Raw genomic sequence first — 19,923 nt, 5'->3', positions numbered from 1 at the left:
CAATTTTATTTGCTTTCTATTGCAATATAAATGTGTCTTCAGGTTGGTAGACCAATTTTGTTTAGGTTCAGTTCCCTTTATGGTTTATTATTGTTTTCTTTTAAAGTTTTTTTTTTTTTATTCATTTTTATTTTTTTAAACTATGAAAAGTTTTAGTGACTATGGTCTATATTGTTACTGGGGCAGCACAGTTTCCAAACTCTTCTCAAGACTAGTTCCTGGCATATTTTGCAGGAAACATAAAGTTACTTCGTGTTCATTAAGTGACACCCGAAGCATTGAACTGTGCAAAAGCTTGCCCCTTAGTGATGATTCAAACTTGCTGCTTGCTGCATCTGGCGCAGGATAACAAATTCAGCATAAGGTGCAGGGTGCAGCATTGGCAGGTGGTAAGTGCAGGTCCCTGTTATGGACTACACCGACCTGTGTACGCTGACTTGCACATCTTAATATATCTCATCTGAGGGATTATTGAATTTCAGTGGCTGACATTTTAAGTGGCTGCCATTTCAAATACACACAAACCCAAACAGCCAATAAATAGTTACTGTCTATGGCATCTGATTGTATCCCCTCTGACCACTGTCAGAAAGGGGTGTCTGGGACCCACAGAGGCTGGCAAGTCGTAAGCACCACCAGCCTCTCAATACCTACTTACTCCTTGCGGATAGCGATGGGCGAATTTATTCGGCAGGTGTGAATTTGCGGTGAATTTGCGCGACTCGGTGCCTGCGAATAAATTTGTGAAACGCCCGCGTATAATTTGCCGGGGTCAACAAAAACTGGACGCCAGTGTAAAAACAGACGCCGGCGCTGTTTCGCGAATTTTTCATCGTTTCGCAAATTTCGAAATATTTTTGGTGAAGCAAAACGGCGCAAGTTCGCCCATCACTACTTGAAGACGCAATCGCAGGGGGGTAGGGAACGCTGAGATTGGTGACCATCAGAAGAATGAGACGTGGTTTGGTGGGGGTCGCAAGGGTCCACAAGGGCCAGGGCACCCCAGGTTTTTTTTCCTTGTGTCCTGTTGCCTGGCCCAGTCCGACCCTGGAATCTACATCCAAATGATCTACCAGCATAGATTTTCAGTCTACAGTACATAAAACTTCCCCACCCCCAAGATCGAATCAGTCTTAGCCCTCAGACAGCATTCGGATAACATTCAGTCTGTAGAATAATCCTGGAAGAAACGCAAAAAAATAATTATATATAATACTGGCCTCACCGCTTATATACCCACATGATAACAGCCTCCTTTACACATAGAGGTCAAGGGCAACCAATGAGATACTTGGGGGGTTATTTATCAAAGTACGAATTTATCTCAATATTTTCTATAAAAAAAAACTCTGACCAAATCCGCACGGGTTGTTGCTCCTTAGTTATTTATTTATACACTTTTCCTAAAATTTTGTTTGCTTGAAAAAAAAACATAAAAATTGTAACAATGTTTCGGATTATTTAAAACCCAAAAACTATGATATTTTTCTTATCTTTGCTCGAAAACCACAAAATCATCAGGTTATTGCACGAAACCCAGCGCAGATCAAAAAATCTTTGGGACTTTTCCCATTAGGCCACTGGGTCCTAGTGCCGGCACCTGCGCTCGCACTGCCCCCGCCTTCTGCGCGCAAGCGTACGCATGTGTCGGAGCACTGGGGATGATGCGTACAGGAGTGCACACCCCTAAGTGCTCCCTTGGATTGTAGCTGGCCGGCATGCCACCCTAAAATCGTGCCGCTCTAGGTCCGGGCCGTTGTGGCAAATCTGGGCCTGCTCCCATTGACTTATATGCAACCTCGGCAGGTCTGAGATGTCGGATTTTCGGATTCTGACTTTTTCCATTCTAGGAGTATAATAAAGCCAGAAAAATTTGTTTTTTTTATCCACTAAAAATTCGGATTTTATACTAAAAAAACACAAACTTTTCTGTTTTTTGGCATTCGTAATTTAGTATATCTTGTATATATTGTATATCTTCCATGTGTACAGTATGTGTATCTTGTGGTGATTTCAGTTCTAACTAGCAGGGCAACATGAAATAGACTTATAAAAGCTTTTAGCTGAATCAGGATTATAAAATTCTAATCGTGACTTTACTTTGCTTTGCTTATGACATGTTCGACACTTTTTTTTTTTCTTAAATCACACGAGGCATCATCCATTATCATCAAAGTCAGTTTATGTCTGACAAAAAGAGCGCGCTGCACTTTACTTTGCATAATTTGGGATTTTAAACATAAGCAGTTTTGCAATAAAGCTCATTAACATGCTGTCTTTGATCTCGTACAAGCTGTTAAATGTGCATAACTTAATGACTACTTGGCTAAGTAAAAAAAATATATAGTTTATATTATATAAGGGAAGTTCATTTTCTTTCCTATGAGGGTCACCTCTAGGAGTTCTGTCACCTTGCAGCATGGTGGGACTCATCCAAGAGCCAACCAAGAGGTGATTATTTGAAAACCAACCACGTAGAGAGAGAGAGAGATTAGAGCTAGATTTGTACAAGAAATAAAGAGTTTGTATACAGTAGCACTTGTAATATAAATGAATCTTGAGTTTATACACAACATTGGACTGGGTGTGCTTCTTACCACCTCAAGGCCCCCCATCAATGAAATAAGATGAGAGAGGGTGGCCCCAGACAACGGAGCGTCTGCAGCATCCTAGGTGATGTTGGCAGGGCCCACCGGGTTTCTTCCACTGTTTATATATATATATGCATGGATGGTAGCTGTGTTGTTACTTGCTTTCTCTCTGCACCATTAATGGCCATTCATTTTTGGTGCTATTCTCCTGAAATCTGTGATTCTTTATTTCTCTTGCTATGAGACCTATACAAAGGGGCAGACTGACATTTGAATATCTACTTTTTTTTCACAAATCACATTTTTCTGTAAAAATTATTTTTTTTAATTTCTCCTAAACTCTACAAATTCAAGATTTATAAAGCATAAGAACCACGATAAACTCCAATACAAAACTTCAAGTAAAGGCATTCCTAAAAAGTCAGTGGGAGCTGTGCTGATCCCAATGGGCCTTTTTTTCAGCCATTTGGAATTTTAGAGATTTTCAACTTTTTTTTTGACAGTAATTGTTAACAAACTTGAATTTTTAGAGGTTTTTGTATTTTCGTATTGTTCTTTTGTTTGTACTTTTTTATTATATACACTGCACACTGACACAATCTATACAATTTGCTATCTTTCTTCCACTGTCTGAAGTGACTACTAAACCGTTTCTGGGTTCACAAAAGCTGTATTAAATGTGTTCACCCAGAGGCATTAATGTTTGCAGTATGAATATTTTTCAGTTCCAGACTTTTATTACATTCCCTCATAAAAGTTTTAGCTTGTGCAGCTACTAGTAAGTGACAGTCACTACTAGTACTAAATTACGTTGCAATTTAGCTTAATCACAGGAAAATGCAAAGGAAAAGATTTCCCCACAATTAAAAGGATTATTCATCTTTTGGATAATAGAGCTTATTTAACTGCCCATGTCATAAAAAAACATTTTTGCAATTTATCTTTATTACTTCTGCACTCTCTCCTGCTTCAATTGCATATCTTCAATTCCATTGGCAAGATTCAGCCAATTGGATCAAAGATATGCAAATGAACCGGGAGAGAGTGCAGATTCAGTTGTGAACTTCCTTATTTGGCAGCCTGCATCTCTTAAGGTGGCCATAGACGCAAAGATCCGCTCGTTTGTCGACATCGGCAAACAAGAGGATCTTTCTCCGATATGCCATTAACAAACATGGCTATATCGGGGGTAATCTGAACGTTTGGCTGTACGGCCGAACGATCCGATTACGATGCGCAATGGGCTCTGGCGGGATCGGTCGGGTCAAAATCAAACCTGTCCAATCGACCAAACGACCGATCACCACCAGACGAAAGATGTCGGCACTCACCACAAACGATCCGAAAATCATACGAATCATCGATTCGTACGATAGGATCTGTGTGTCTATGGCCAGCTTTACGTGTCAGCGAACCCATAACAGAGAAGAGAACTGAGAGAGTTTTTGCAGAGATGATCGATAGCTTCTGTGGTATGTATCTCTGAAAGCAAACATTTTAAGTAATAAAGATAAATTACAAAAATGTTGCATGGGCTGTTAAATTAGTTTTATTGTCCAAAAGGTGAACAACGCATTTAAGTAGAATCGCCTTGAGCATACCTCCCAACATTTTGGTAACAAAAAGAGGGCCGAAAAGTTGCCGCACGTATCGCGGGTGCAAATTTTTTGACCATGCCCATTTTTGTGGCCACCCCCTAATTACCATGTTCATTTTACAAATGTGGCAGGTTATAAAAGTTTGAACATATTTCTGTGGGTTTTTTTTCCATTTATTACAGTTTGGTTAATGAAGGTGAGTTGCCCTTTAAGCTGTGAGTCTAACTTTTCCCAAGGGACCTGTTATCTTATACTGTTAAAATTACTTATTTCCTTATCTTGAAATTATTACAAAAGTATCTTATAAGCAGCTGTGGCTGTTCTGGGCTCTCTGCCAAAAGCCAATTAAGTTAGAAACTTTGTTTCTTTTTCTGCTGGTTCAGTGCAGAGAAAAAACAGGTTGAGCTGTCAAAAGAGGGACTGTCCCTCTAAAAATGGGACAGTTGGGAGGTATGCCTTGAGCAATATAATTAATTTACTTGGGCAATTCTAATGTTAGAGAAGGGGATGGCATTTTCAGGAGATTTGTTGCCTGCGGTTGAGCAGGCAACAGTGTGCCATTTTACAGTGTGCCATTACCCTAACAGTTCACAGTTGGTCTAACAGTGTTCATGCAGGTGGGTAAGGTGTGTTGTTGTGCATCAAAAGTGCTAATAAAAATGTATATTTAAATAAAAAAATAAATCTAAATAATAAACAAATTAAATATAATAAAATATGCACCAGTTATCATTCTCAGCCAAAACTGAAATTACGTATGTAGTTGCTCATTAGTAAGTACAATAGACATTCAGGGGCACATTTACTAAGCTCGAGTGAAGAATTCGAATGATAAAAAATTTGAAGTTCGAAGTATTTTTTTGGGTACTTCGACCATCGAATGGGTCAAACTCGATCGAATTCGATCGAATCAAATGATTCAAAGTAAAAATTGTTCGACTATTCGACCATTCGATAGTCGAAGTACTGTCTCTTTAAAAAATACTTTGACTTCATACTTCCCCAGCACTTTTCTAACATTTTTTTGATCGAAGAAAAATCCTTCGATCGATCGATTAAAATCGTGCTATTCGAAGGATTTTATCGTTCAGTCGAACGATTTTTACTTCGATCGATCGAAGCATTTGCGCTAAATCCTTCGAATTCGATATTTTATTAACCCTCTTTTATTGGGCATTTTGCAAATTTTTCATCAGTTTCGCTAATTTTTTGGCGAAGCGATAGATTCGCTCATAGCTACTCATTTATTACTTAATACTGTATGTTCTAGTCTATTTTATGTAATAAACACATAACATAAAGGAATCTCAATGGCTGGAGAAAACAAGTTCACTTTTTCAATTAACTGAAATAAACATTTTCAGTTTAATGACTGTTCTGTTTATAGGCAACTGCATGGATGTAATAAATGATATTGTTGACAACAATATGAATATTTAATAATACTTTACAATTTGAGAGTATGAAACAGAACAGAAAAGACCAGTAGGTCTCATTTATAGTTAATGGGAAAGGTGCAAAGTGCAAAAAAATAGCTCCAAAACACATTTATATTTTGCCCCCTGCTTATTTGCAACTACAGGTATTTCTGCTCTGCGCAGACAGTTGCGGAGCTTCTGTATGATTAAATGTTGCTGGCGCTGAATACAGTATATGTGGGTGGCCGCAGGCCCGGATTTGTGGAAAGGCCACCTAGGCCCAGGCCTAGGGCGGCAGGATTTTAGGGGGGCGGCATGCTGCCCAACCACACCCACATTGTTTCATAAACACTGGGAATGTGCTGGAGATACAATCATTTTTTTAATTTCCTATGCGCCAATCCCCATTGATGATGAACATTTGCACGAATAAAGGGGAGGGGACAGGGGCAACGAAAGGCAGTGGGCCTAGGGGCGCCCACTATGTAAATCCGGCCCTGGGTGGCCGGCCCAATACTCGCGGGACCATGCACCCCTCTTTTCACCCCTTACCTTACAAATGTCAGCTTCTGACTTCCGGGTTGATCTTTTATAGACACGCCCTGCTCGCCTTGCCCCTTTTGTAACATCATCTCCGGGGCGGGTCAGTAAAAGGAACCCAGAAGTTGGGCTCAGAAAAACATTTGTGTGGGTAGTAGAGGGGATGTATACTAAGGGTCTATTTATCATGCTGTGTAAAAAGTGGAGTAAAACATTACCAGTGATGTTGCTCATAGTAACCAATCAGATATTTGCTTTTGTTTTGTAACTGTTGAAATCGAATTGCCGATTGGTTGCTCTGACCAACACCACCGGTAATGCTTCACTCCATTGTTTACACAGCATATTAAATAAGCCTCCTAGGTGTTCCCTATCCCATCCTCCAGGTCTGGACTAAGATTTAAAATAGACCCTGGTATTTCAAATACACAAAGGGACAGGCCTAAATACTCATCAACAGGCCTAATAAATAGTGACTATCTATTCTATAGCATCTTACAGCAGCCCCTCTGGCTCTGCCCTGTCCCTCAGCCATGCTCCCTACTTCACTGAATTATATTGGAAGACTTTAGTGGATGATTCAATGCATTTCAATGGAGTGGGTAAGTTTTGGGTGCAAATTATTGACAGCAGATCTATTACTGTGGTGGAGAGGGGCTTAAATTAAGGAGACTCCTGACTTAGGAGTTAGGGAGGACTTGTAGCAGCAATAAGCATTAAAGCCCGGTGCTCACCACATATTTATAGACAGAGCAATATTTAGGGCAGTTCTAAACTAGGCACCAGATCCATGGACGCCCTCAGCTAGCAAATTGTGCATGTACAAGGTTTTGTATGACGTCACTTCAGTGTGTGCATGATGTCACTTCCACCCATGGCTGAGGACATTTTATTTTTTCTTTAAAAAAATTACATTTTTTATATAGGCCCTAGGCCCCTGCAGACTGGGCAGAGTGGGTTGGCAGGGGGCGGTTAGGAATCGTTGTGTGCTGCGCCCGTTTGAAGATTTTTTTTGCCTGGGGGGCCCGGCTCACACCAGCTATGTCATTAAGGATAGTAGTTACAGTATTCACAGCAGAGTATGTGACGAGGTGTTATCAATCTAAAGTTCAGTTATAGTCAAATTGACAATTATTTTATAATGTACAGGAAATATAAGGAGCAGATTTATTAAGTTGGTCAAAACGATCAAATACGAATTGGGAATTATCCAAACTCTATTTGATTTTTAATTTGAATTAAAAGAACTCGAATTCAACTATTCGCCACCTTAAACCTGCTGAATCGCTGTATAAGTCAATGAGAGAGGTCCAGGGATCGATTTGGTGATGTTTGCAGCCTTCATGACTGAAAAAAAAAAATCGAATCGTGTTTTTTAAATTCAAATGTTTTTCCAATTCAAATCGAATTCGATTCGGGTTTTCAGGTCGATTCAATTCGTCCGAGCTGAGAAACTTCGATTTTATTAATAAATTTCGATTGGTCGTATTTCAAATTTATGGAAGCTTATGGGAGTTTTTAAAAGGGTTGAAATTCGACCCTTGATAAATGTGCCTCTAAGACTTCCACTTCATTAACTAGAAGAAAGCTTTCCTACATCATTGTCTATATTGCAATACAGTTTATAATTAGCTATAACCCCAATACAGAAAGAATTCATCATTAAAATATTCTTGCCCGACAACATGGAAAATCTGCAGTGATCTGGAAAACAGGAACTACTTAGCCCCATCTCATCATTATCTTCTGGATGTCAGCACTAAAGACATGATTTTCTAATTAAAGTCCACTTTGATAATCTCATGTGTCCATTTTCTAATTCACAAACCCTGTCTTTTTTTTTATACTTAGAATACATTTAATCCTGCAATAAATCCCTTGATGCATTAAGAGGAAAGTAGCATTAATAACACAATTGTTCTAGTCATGTAGATTAAAGTAATTTGCACCGGGAAAATAATTTCAACGTTCAATTGAAGAGAAAAGCCATCTGCAGAAAAGGAGAACTTAAAGGCGCAGATTTACTAAGCTCGAGTGAATAGTTCGAATCAAAAAATATTCGAATTTCAAAGTAATTTTCTGGGTACTTCAACCATCGAATTGGTCAAATTCGGTCGAATCGAACGATTCGAAGTAAAAATCGTTCAACCATTCAACCATTTGATAATCGAAGTACTGTCTCTTTAAAAAATCCTTCGACTCAATACTTTGCCAAATAAAAGCTACAGAATTGAATGTTACTCTATGGGGACATTGTAGGTTTTGGGCACTTTTTATGATTGAATAAAAATCATTCGATCAATCGCTTAAAATCGTTCGAAATCGTTCGATCAAACATTTTGTGCTAAAATCCTTTGAATTCGATATTCGAATTCGAAAGATTTTACTTCGACCCTTGATAAATCTGCCCAAACTGTCTGGTTTAAGCAAGAAAAAAAATGGCAAAAAAATGTAAACCCTCAAAATATAAATTTGTTCAACGCACTCTTCTAAGCTCTTTTGTAATTAATATGAATTATTTTTGTTTCTAGTTTTCGATATATTAGCAGTTTTTAAACTTCTATTGTCTACTATTGATACTGTCATCTTGGGGGCAGCTGGGAAATTGACAAAATGTCTAGCCTCATGTCAGATTTCAAAATTGAATATAAAAAAATCTGTTTGCTCTTTTGAAAAATGGATTTCAGTGCAGAATTCTGCTGGAGTAGCACTATTAACTGATGTGTTTTGAAAAAAACATGTTTTCTGGTGACAGGATCCCTTTAAGGAAGTAGATCACACTATTGATGTTCTTACACAGAGTCATTGTTGAAGGCTTTTACTTACCGACAGGAATGTAAGGTATTCTGGACCAAGAAGTGGGGACTGAGGCGGAAACTTGGCACTAGGAAAAGTCTCATACTGAAGTAGTCGAGGGGTTGAACAAGGTTGTGCTTAATATAAAGGCACAGAGCAGGACAGGCAACAATATGAGGGATTAGAACCAGGCAAAAATATACTTTTTTTCACCCCCGCTATGCACACAAACATGGAGACTTTGTCAGCATATTAAGCCCTGGCATGCCGGTATGAAATGGCCAAATAGCATATTAACCCCAGACAAACCAGTTAGAAATTGACAATGAGCAAATTAATTGTAGACTTGTTAGTAAAGAGCATAATAACCTCAGACAAGCCAGTAAGATCACTGCAGAAATGGATAATGAACATATTAACCCCAGAAAAGCTAGTAAAATCACTGCAAGAATGAATTATAAGCATATTAACCCCAGACATTCCAGTAAGATCACTGCAGATCATGAGCACATAAACCCCAGGCATGCCAGCAAGATCACTGCAGAAAATGGAAAGCAAAAACATGAACCCCAGACATGCCACTAAGGTCCACACAAAACATGGACAACAAATTAACCTCAGACATGCCAGTAAGATCACTACAGAAATAAATAGACAAAGTGATACTACACCCACTCTTGCATAAGTGAGCCAAGTAAGGTGAATGGTGGGTGGTGATGGGCCAAGCATCGTGATGAACAAGTGTGAGGCAGGGCCAGAAGGGAGAATGGTGGACTGTTTGCATTTGGAACCCCACCATGGTGACAAGCAGGTAGCAGTGCCCAGCAGGCAGGAAGGTGGGCTGTAGACAGTAAGAGGGGCCCATGAGGTTAGTCCCATTGGGACTTTTTCAGTATCCTGGTTGGCCAGTCCATTACTGCTTCTACTGAAAATACCGCAAAATATATTTCTCTTTGTGACTGTCTTTTAATAGAACAATTTCAAACAAAAATGGAGTTTTCAAAACCAATATTACCTATTCCTGCTGCGTTTTTGTTAGGCTTCTACTCCAGCTTGGAAAGCTTATAGGGAAACTGCTATAAGGGTGCTGTAAGATTAAGGCTAATGCCACAAGAAGGCTGAGATCAGCCTGTAGAAAAGTACAGGTCTCGAATCAGCCCTAATATTGACATAAGCTATCTGCGTTGGCCTGGGTACAGAGACATGGTGGATTTTGACGCAAAAATGCACGAGCTTTTCCACAATGAAATCCAATGCATGAGCCGCAGATTTTTCACTGTAACCTGTTTGAGTCAAAACCAATTCAGCATTTACGAATGCAGAAAAAAGGGTCTGAAATCAGCCAACCGATTTTGGCTACCGGATTTCAGCCCCCGTGTGGCCGGTGGAATAAAAGGGAAGATGAAGAGTCTATGGACTGTTATAAGAATAAATAATCAGATTTAAAAAGATTACTTTACACAAAACAGAAATGTTTGCTTTCTGATTAAACTGTACTCAGTTTTGACCTTGTAAAATATGTTTGCATCAAATTCACAAAGCCCTGCTAATTATATTGACATCTGTTATTGGACTATATTTTTAGCTGTCTGTGGATTGTGTACCTGAAGCACATGTTCTTCTTTGAATAAAATCCAGTTAAAGGGCATATTGAATTATTGGTATTTCTTTTCCAAATGGTTCTGGAAGGCATCCAACCTAAAAGGACAAACTTTAGGTCTTAAAAACCTCTGCAAGCTGTTCCTCTGTGTATGTAACATCATGCTGTGGTGTTGCCTCCTGTATTGTGATGAAAGGCTTCCACAGAGGAAAAGGTCATTTTTGAGTTATAATTACTTTGTTCATTATGCGCACATAAAATTCACAAAGAATATCTTCTACGATTGCTTTAAAACCCCACTGCCACGGGTCTTGCTCACCTCACCCTGACAACTGCTGCTACACCTTCCACTGGTGGCAAGTAGTGGTGGACAATGGGCTAAGCCTGAGGGGCTGAGACCCACCAGGATGTCTCCCAGTACCCCGGTGGGTCAGTTTGATTCTAGCTTGGCTTATCTCAGAAAGAGAGAGACAATGGTCCATGCCTTGATTAGTCAAAAGCAGTAATTCCCAAGCAGTAGGGCTGGCACCTCTGGGACGGTGGGGTTGTAGCAGGGGGGCTCAGCCTAAAGGCCAGTTAGTGTGAGAATTGGGGAGAATGGACTTTTGCTCACGACACCAGATAGCCCAGTTTGAACATCAGTTAGAGTGAGCTTAGGGGTGAATATATATTTATTGTACTCTAGATCAGGGTTGGATCAATGCATAGACTACCCTAGTAATTAGAGGTCCATCTAGTTTTTACCATTTTTATTCTAAAAATCATTAGTGGTGCTTGCGAAGCAAAGCATCACTACTGTTATTTAGTGGTGCTTGCGAAGCAAAGCATCACTACTGTTATCTTGCAAACTTATTTTTTTTAGTGGTGCTTGCGAAGCAAAGCATCACTACTGTTATCTTGCAAACTTATTTTTATTCTTCTTCCGTATGAAAGTTTGGCGCGTAACTAGTCCCGCACCGTTTGTCCTAGACCCATGAATGAGGTGTCAAATCGTGCGGCTTAATCGGGAATGGGGTGGTATGACTTTTCTAAGGGGTGGGTGGTTAATTGCCCCTTGCGGGGGCAATTAACCACCCCGAAAAGTCCCATAGATTAACATTGAGGCCAACTTTTGACGGATTCTAGCGCAGAGAGGGAATCTTGTAGAAACGTTAAATTTACCACATTTGAAGAGGTTTGCGACCTGTGTCAGATGATACCCCACACGAGGGTATAAGTTTTACCCCCGGGGCAGGAGAGGTCCCCAAATTTGCCCCATTGACTTATAATGGGGAATTTATCGAATAATTAGTTTGTCGCAGACCCATGAATGAGGTGTCAAACCGTTCAGCTTATTCGGGAATGGGGTGTTGTGACTTTTCTGTCCTATTTTGGGGACCCAAAAAAGTGAGCGGAGCCGCAAACAACCAATCAGATTTTCCCTATTGACTTCAATGAGAAAATGTAAACAGCTGTAATTCTCACAGTAATAAAGCCAGAACTCCCAAACTTGGCACCGTGGGTCACTGGGTGACTGCGGCCAAAATTTACAAAAAGTGGGCGGAGTCTACAACAGCCAATCAAATTTCAGCCATTCAATTAAATAGGAAAATTTTAAACTGCTGCCGCTCTTAGACGGTTAATGGCAGCCTCCTCAAAGTTGGCACAGTTGGTCACTGGGGGACTGGGATTAAAATTAAGAAAAGTGGGTGGAGCCAAAACCAACCAATCAGATTTCTTTGATTGGTTTTAATGGGAAAAATTAAGAAGGCTGCCATTCTCTCAGTATTGATGTCAGGGACCTTGAATATCACAAATGTGGTCGCTGGGGGTTTCCACTTCAAGTTTAGAAAAAGTGGGCGGAGCCACCAACAACCAATCAAATTTCATTCATTGATTTTCAATAGAAAAAAATAGAAATGCTGCCATTTTTACACATTAAATGACAGCATTCACAAACTTTGGTATGTTAGTCACTGAGTGACTGTGGTTCACAATTAGGAAAAAAAGGGGCGGGGCAACAACAGCCAATCAGATTTCAGCCATTGACCTTAATGAAAAATGATAAACTGCTGCTATTATCACGGTTTAAATGCTAGGTGTACCAAACTTGGCTCAATTACTCACTGGGTGACTGCGGTCAAAATTTAGGAAAAGTGGGTGGAGCCATAAACAGCCAATCCGTTTTCACCTATTGACTTCAATGTAAAATTTTTGATTACCGCCGTTCTCACAGTTTTAAAACCGGAGGCCCCAAACTTGGCACTGACCATGACTATAACAAACAAGGGAAAGTTGTGCTCACCACTAGTTTTTAAAACCATTAGGCGGGGGTGCAATGAGGGTGTGACCACAAAATACATATAGACAAATACAAGATTCCTCTGCACTCAACCCTTTTATAAAATGTATAATTAAACCATAGAATTCTTAATGAATCAGATGAAAATTGAGCATAGGACTGGCCAGATATGGGATGACTTTGACGTAGTTGGCCAGCTTAAATATATTGCAATATATGGACAAACAATCCCTGTTTTGTTTAAAGGGTAAGGCATTTTTCAGTAGCAGTATGCACAAAATGTCTCTGTCTTAAATATATTGATAATGGGTTGAGTGCAGAGGAATCTTGTATTTGTCTATATGTATTTTGTGGTCACACCCTCATTGCACCCCCGCCTAATGTTTTTAAAAACTAGTGGTGAGCACAACTTTCCCTTGTTTGTTATAGTTCTACAAGAGCAGTGACCAGCTCCATGTTGTAGCTCCCACCCCCTCCAACTATAGTCAGGTGATCCCACTGGTGTCTAATAAAAGGGCAGCCAAGTTTGGGAGTTTTACTTTGAAAGCAGCTAGTAAGTTGCAGGTAAAACGTATTCGTCCCTTTTATAAAATGTATAATTAAACCATAGAATTCTTAATGAATCAGATGAAAATTGAGCATAGGACTGGCCAGATATGGGATGACTTTGACGTAGTTGGCCAGCTTAAATATATTGCAATATATGGACAAACAATCCCTGTTTAGTTTAAAGGGTAAGGCATTTTTCAGTAGCAGTATGCACAAAATGTCTCTGTCTTAAATATATTGATAATGGGTTGAGTGCAGAGGAATCTTGTATTTGACTGACCATGACTAGGTAACTGGGGTTAAAATTCAGAAAAATGTGCGGAGCTTAAGACAGCCAATCAAATTTTACCTAACGCTATTCAATGGGAATATTTAAATTCCTGTCATTCTTACACTGTTAATGTAAGAGTGCTCAAACTTGGTCCATTTGGTGACTGGGTTGCAAATTTTTAAAAGTGGGCGGAGCCAAAAATAGCCAGTTTGTTTGGATTGATTTCAATGGTAAAATTTGGTTGGCTTTAAATTTCACCGGTTTAATCCGGATTCTACCGACTTTGTGTACTCTCTAGGCACCAGGGGCGACTGGGCAAGACACCCAACATATATGGGGGGCCTGAGTTTTGCCACGGCAAGCACCACTCACATTTTCTTCAGGAAATGTACCTCTCTAGTTTTTATCTGCACTGCTGGGCCTGGGTCTCGTTGGGACCTGCTGGGAGAAGATTAGGCAGCCAGACAAGGTAAGGTGCATGTGTGGCATGGTGCGTTGTCTTGTCTGGGTGCCTAATCTTCTCTTAACAGGTACCAACCAAGCACCCATCCCGACTGGACCCAGGCCCAACAGCGCAGATAAAATAAATATAAAAAGAAAATACAAATTATAATCGAAAAAAGCTAGATCATGGGCCCGTTGTGGGCACTGGCTCAATAATTCTCACCCCTAAATCTGAGTTCTGAATTTAAGTCAAATGTCACAGGTGAAGTGTTTAAGAAGCGCATGTATAATAACTGTTGTAGTAATCGGGTAATATACCTATTAGAATGTAAGTCGTGTCTGAAACAATATGTTGGACACACAACCCGCCCCTTAAAAGATAGGATACGGGAGCATTTGAAAGCCATTGACAAAGGCGATACTAAATACCCAATTGGTAAACATTTTAAAACCTGCAGTGATCGGGGTACCATGGATTTAGGGATAAAAACTATTGAGCAAGTACCCACTCCCCTTTGCCTTTTAAATACCCATGAGGCTTTTTGGATATTAACTTTAAATACACGCAACCCACATGGTTTGAACACCAGATTTGACATTTCATATGAATTATTTTTCTAAATTTGATTTTTGAGAATTTGTAATGTGTTTGTGACCTATTGTGTTTTATTGTTTAATCAATAATATGGTTGAACAGTGATTTTGTTTCCAATTACAATTCTTTTTAAAGTAGGTAGATACTTTTTGTAATTTAATACCTAATTCTGCCATTGGAGGTCACTGTGGGGCTTAACTATTTTAACTGATGTTCTTACCGTTGCTTTTTTGTGCTTATGATTAAGGGCAGCAGTGCCCGAAACGCGTCAAGCTAACCATGCAGAGTGTTCTTAATATGGACCAATAAAGATTTCAGCTTTTAACCAATAATCCTTTCTCCATTTTGTGAGGCTTGGGACGCTCGGGGGAAGATTTATCAAGGGTCAAATTTCAAAGTTAAAAATACTTCGAAATTGGACCATCGAATTGAAATACTTCGACTTCGAATATAGAAGTCGACTTTTTTTTCATCGAATTTGGGTATCCTGTGGTCAAAGTAAAATCGTTCGATCAAACGATTAAATCGTTTGATTCGTAGGATTACAGCGAACGATTTTACTTTGACTTCCAAAAACTTAGAAAAATGCTCTACAAAGGTCCCCATAGGCTAACATAGCACTTCGACAGGTTTAATGTGGCGAAGTATTGAAGTCAAAGTTTTTTTAGAGACAGTACTTCGATTATCGAATGGTCAAATATTCAAACGATTTTACTTAGAATCAAAGTCGAAGTCGTGGTATCCTATTCGATGGTCGATGTATCCAAATTTCAAATTTTTTAACTTCAAAAATTCCCTCGAATTCACTTTGACCCTTGATAAATCTGCCCCTAAGAGTTTCCTGCACCCGGATAAATGCTAAGTCCTGCCGGCCTCAAAACACAGGAAGGTGTTATAAGTCGGAGCAGTTATGCCTTTTCTAAATTTGTCATGGGCCTATTGTGTCTACAGGTGCACCCGTGACCTTGATAATTGTTGTACATTTCTAAACTTTTGGGAGTGGGGAGTAGCCTAGAAGGGGGGCCTGTAGCCTACAGGCCTCACATCTCATTGATCTGACACTTCTGTAGATTTTTGAAACTATGATTAAATGACAACAGATATTTTTCTGTATCTGTACTCGTTTTATGAGCTAAAGGGGGTCCTGAACAAAGATTGGAAGTAAAATTTTGAGAAAACATTGGTCTAAATCTACTGGACTTACTGAGTAATCATGAAAATGTTTCTCCACTCTTCCAATTGTTTTTAATATTAATCTGCAAGTTCAGTTATTCCCTTTAAATACCACTGCACTATATCCATACCAGCGCCTTCCATCTCTTTTAATCTATCTTGAAGGGTTGACTAAACTTCTGTAAAAAATAGTTCATGGTTGAGAATTCGCTCCAAAGTTTCCCTATCATTTCCCACATTTTGGCTGATAAACATTCCGTATGAGACCCCTGTAATGCAGGTAAAACTATAGCCTCAAGGTTTGTTTCCTCTAATGAAATTGTATTATACTGGAGATCTATTACCATGGCTAAAATGATTAACTGTCTTTGGATTCTTCCTATAGAATTTAAAGCCCAAATTGACACTGCATATTTAAGTTGCGCCTTTACAAACTCTTTTCTAAAAAAAAACTGAACATCGCACTAATGGTTTTTTCAAGTTTGACTTTGGAGGAATAAACTTAACAACATGTTTTTCTCTGGATACAAATTCTATAATGATCTATAACAGTATTTTGCTGCTAGGGACTGGTAATTAATTTCTGCCGCCTCCACATGACTATACATTACACAGAGCATATTAGCTATATGCTGAAGGCCAATATATTTTACATGACAGCAAGTGGTTTTATGCTTAGCCATTTTTACCAACTAGAATTAGCAATAAAAGGTTTCATCTCTTTGTTTTAACAGCACGAAGGTTCTTCTGTGAGTGCTTTTTTATGATATCAGATGTAGAGACACTGATGTACGTTGGAGCAAATGTAATGCATCTCATTCTTACGGGGATTGTGGATGAGCGTTAAAACCTCGAGGCACTGTGTCAGTTCTAATATTGTCAGTATTCACATAATGTAGGATAGAAATATTGTACAGCTAAGGTCACAGGGAATACTGTGTATCATCTCTCAATATTTCTTTTGTATATTGTTTCATTCACATCTTTTTTCCTTTAGTCCTGCAGTGTTAATTAGTGATGGGCGAATTTCTCCCATTTCGCTTTGCTGAAAAATTAGCGAATTTCCCGCAAAATTCATGAAACGGCGAAAAATTAACGAGAAATCGTAAAGTTTCTGAAAAAAAACGTGAAATTCTGACGTTTTCACGCAAAAATCGTGTTTCATTCACATCTTTTTTCCTTTAGTCCTGCAGTGTTAATTAGTGATGGGCGAATTTCTCCCATTTCGCTTCGCTGAAAAATTAGCGAATTGCCCGCAAAATTCGCGATACAGCGAAAAATTCACACCAAATCTTGAAATCGGAAAGTTCCTGAAAAAAACGTGAAATTCTGACGTTTTCACACAAAAATCGTGAAATTTGAATGTTTTCACTAAAAATCTTGAAAATTGAAGGATTTCACTCAAAAATCGTGAAATCTGAAGGTTTTCACAAAAAAATCGTGAAAATCTGACATTTTCATGAAAAAATCGTGAAAACTGGAAATTGACGCTGGCAAATTTTCACCGGCGAATTTAAACAAGATTCGCAAATTTATTCGATGGCGGCGAAACATGGAAATTCGCCACAAATTAGTGCCAGGCGAATGTATTCGCCCATCACTAGTGTTAATGCCTTTGACAAAGCCTGTGATATGCAGGTGAAACGCGCGTCAGGCGCATTTTAAAATTGTTAGGCAGGGGGGCTGAATCTATAAAGAATCTTTGGGCTACCGCTTCACAGCAGAAACGGGTGGGAAGCTCTGTGGGTGAAGGGGTGGGTTCTCGACGGTGATTTTGTGGCTGGGATAGAATCTTAACCTCCATTCAAATCTAAAACTAATTGAATACGGATACTTTGGTTGTTTACTTTGGAAAAAGGGGGAGGGGGCGCTTGAGGGTGAAGGGGTGGTGCACCAGACCTGATTGCGCTTTGTGTTAATCCCTATCTCAGTCTATGGCTTATTAACTGAACTCTGCTGCCTACCAGCACTCGCATGCCAGGGTTGGCAGTTTATGTATTTAGTTTACCTGATTTAATTCAGGGTTAATCGACATACAGCCATAATACACTGGCTTCTCTCTCTTTGGCTATGGGAGGGTGTGCTTGAGGGTGAAGGGGTGGTGGATATTTTAAGGCCTAAAAGCCATCATACAAGGTTGACCCCGACTTATGGCTGTTAAATGATTGTATGTGACTTACCAGTATTTACATTTGTAGGCTCGTGGGTTACTCTTTGACATCCCAAACACCCACTGTATGCTGTGTACTTTTTTGCCCATTTGAATCCGGGTTCTTTGCCTCCCTGTCCCTAACCTTATTTTAAACGCTCCTCTGGACTTACGGTTTTAATTTATTTATTAAAAGTTAAGTTTAATTGTTCCTTGAGTCATCGGATTTAAAGATGGGGTGGTGCAACTTTAAGGGTTAATCTTTTTCTCTTTTCTGTTACTATTAATGCTATCTCTGTCTGCATTCTGAATCTGTTTTACATGTAGTGCTGTAAAAGAGTGGCTCCTATGGTGGTTACATAGGAATGATGGTTAAAATGCACAATTGTATCCCATGGCAACCAATTAGCTTTACTGGTACAGGTATGGGACGTGTTATCCAGAATGCTTGGGACCTGAGGCTTTTTGGATAAAGGGTCTTTGCCTATTTTGGATCTCCATACCTTAAGTCTACTAAAAAATCATGTAAATATTAAATAAACCCAATAGGCTGGTTTTGCTTCCAATAAGGATCAATTATTTCTTAGTTTGGATCAAGTACAAGCTAAGGAAATCATTTTTAAAAATTTGATTTATTTGGATAAAATTAAGTTTTTGGGAGACAGCCTTCCTGTAATTAAGAGCTTTCAGGAGAACCGGTTTTCGGATAACGGATTCCATACCTGTTAAGTGCTATACAGTGTTGAGGAATATGCTTTATAAATGCTTGATAATAAAAATTATATTTACGTTTCCGATGAAATTCTGACAGTACACTTGCAAGCCATCGGACGAAAGAAGTTTAGTAATCCTGTAGCTAAATTGAAGATATCAAGGTAGCACCAGAATTGACTTTTAGGCTTGCTTATAATGTGTATATTTGAGAAGCCTTCTTTTATCCAAATAGTCCCTTCATAGCAAATGATTGCCATAGGGTGTAGCTGGAGGTTGTCCAGGGCACATCATTTCTAGGGTGTTTAGTGACACATGCTCAATGCACTCTGGGCAGCTGTTCAGATACTCAGGGGTCATTGCAAATCACCAAGCAGAACAGTTTTGCATGTCATTGAAGCTGATGCTGCACGGTTGATTATTATTTCTGCTGCAAATGGCACTGGTTTCTGGGTTGCCATATAATGAGAATCTAAGTTAATTATACTCAGCCTTGTATTGTGACTTTTATATTCTATGTGTATTGTATTTTGTAAGTGACAGCAGCACAGAGCATGTGCAGTGAATCAGCAGAAAAGAAGATGGGGAGCTACTGGGGCATCTTTGGAGACACAGATCTTCACTGCTAAATGTCTATATTGCCTTGGGCTGGTTCAGAATCCCAAAACATAATGTGTAGCTTCAGAAAACAAAGCGAACCGAGTGCCCCCCACCGGCGATTCACATTCTAGCTGGTGGGAAGGCATTTCAGGGAGATTAGTCGCCCGAAGAAGAGGAGATTTGTAGCCGGGCGACTAATCTCCCCGGAACGCTGCGTGTGCCACCACCATTAGTGAAACACTCTGTGTGCTCAGCCATACTTACCTCGTTAATCAGCTTAATTGTATTTACTTCTGAATTTACGTTCTGTTTGAGAGAAAGCATCCCTCGTGCCCAAATTGTCTTTGAAAGTGTGTAGTCAGCTTGCCATGCTTCTTCCTGAATATAATGAAGACAGCGTAAATAAAGCACAAAACAAACAAACAACAGCCTTGCTTTTGTCTGTACCACTTGCTGTACCTTTAAATTGAGGTCATGATCTAAACGACTTGTACAACAGTAAATTTGCTTCTGGTACATGAAAAGCAGCAATGTTCTTTCTTCCCTTTATTAATTCTGTCTCATTATATTCCCAGCCACTTAATATTTATTGGTGGAGTGACAAATA

At 39.4% G+C, this 19,923-nt stretch overlaps 1 long non-coding RNA gene across 2 annotated transcripts in view; it reads right to left on the bottom strand.

The window, feature by feature from the left end:
* Positions 1-1,111: 1,111 nt before the first annotated feature.
* LOC121402200 overlaps positions 1,112-19,923 on the bottom strand; it is a 40,157-nt gene continuing 21,345 nt past the window's right edge. For both annotated transcript variants that reach the window (XR_005966687.1, XR_005966686.1), the window contains 2 exons: positions 19,581-19,694; positions 1,112-1,180 (listed from right to left, as the gene is read on the bottom strand). This is a non-coding gene — a long non-coding RNA (uncharacterized LOC121402200). The remainder of the gene's footprint in view (positions 1,181-19,580; positions 19,695-19,923) is intronic.

Source organism: Xenopus laevis, chromosome 1L (genome assembly GCF_017654675.1).
Source record: "Xenopus laevis strain J_2021 chromosome 1L, Xenopus_laevis_v10.1, whole genome shotgun sequence".
Classification (NCBI taxonomy): Eukaryota; Metazoa; Chordata; class Amphibia; order Anura; family Pipidae; genus Xenopus; species Xenopus laevis.
The sequence above is the reverse complement of the archived record's forward strand: the minus strand, read 5'-3'. Positions and strand labels throughout refer to the sequence as shown.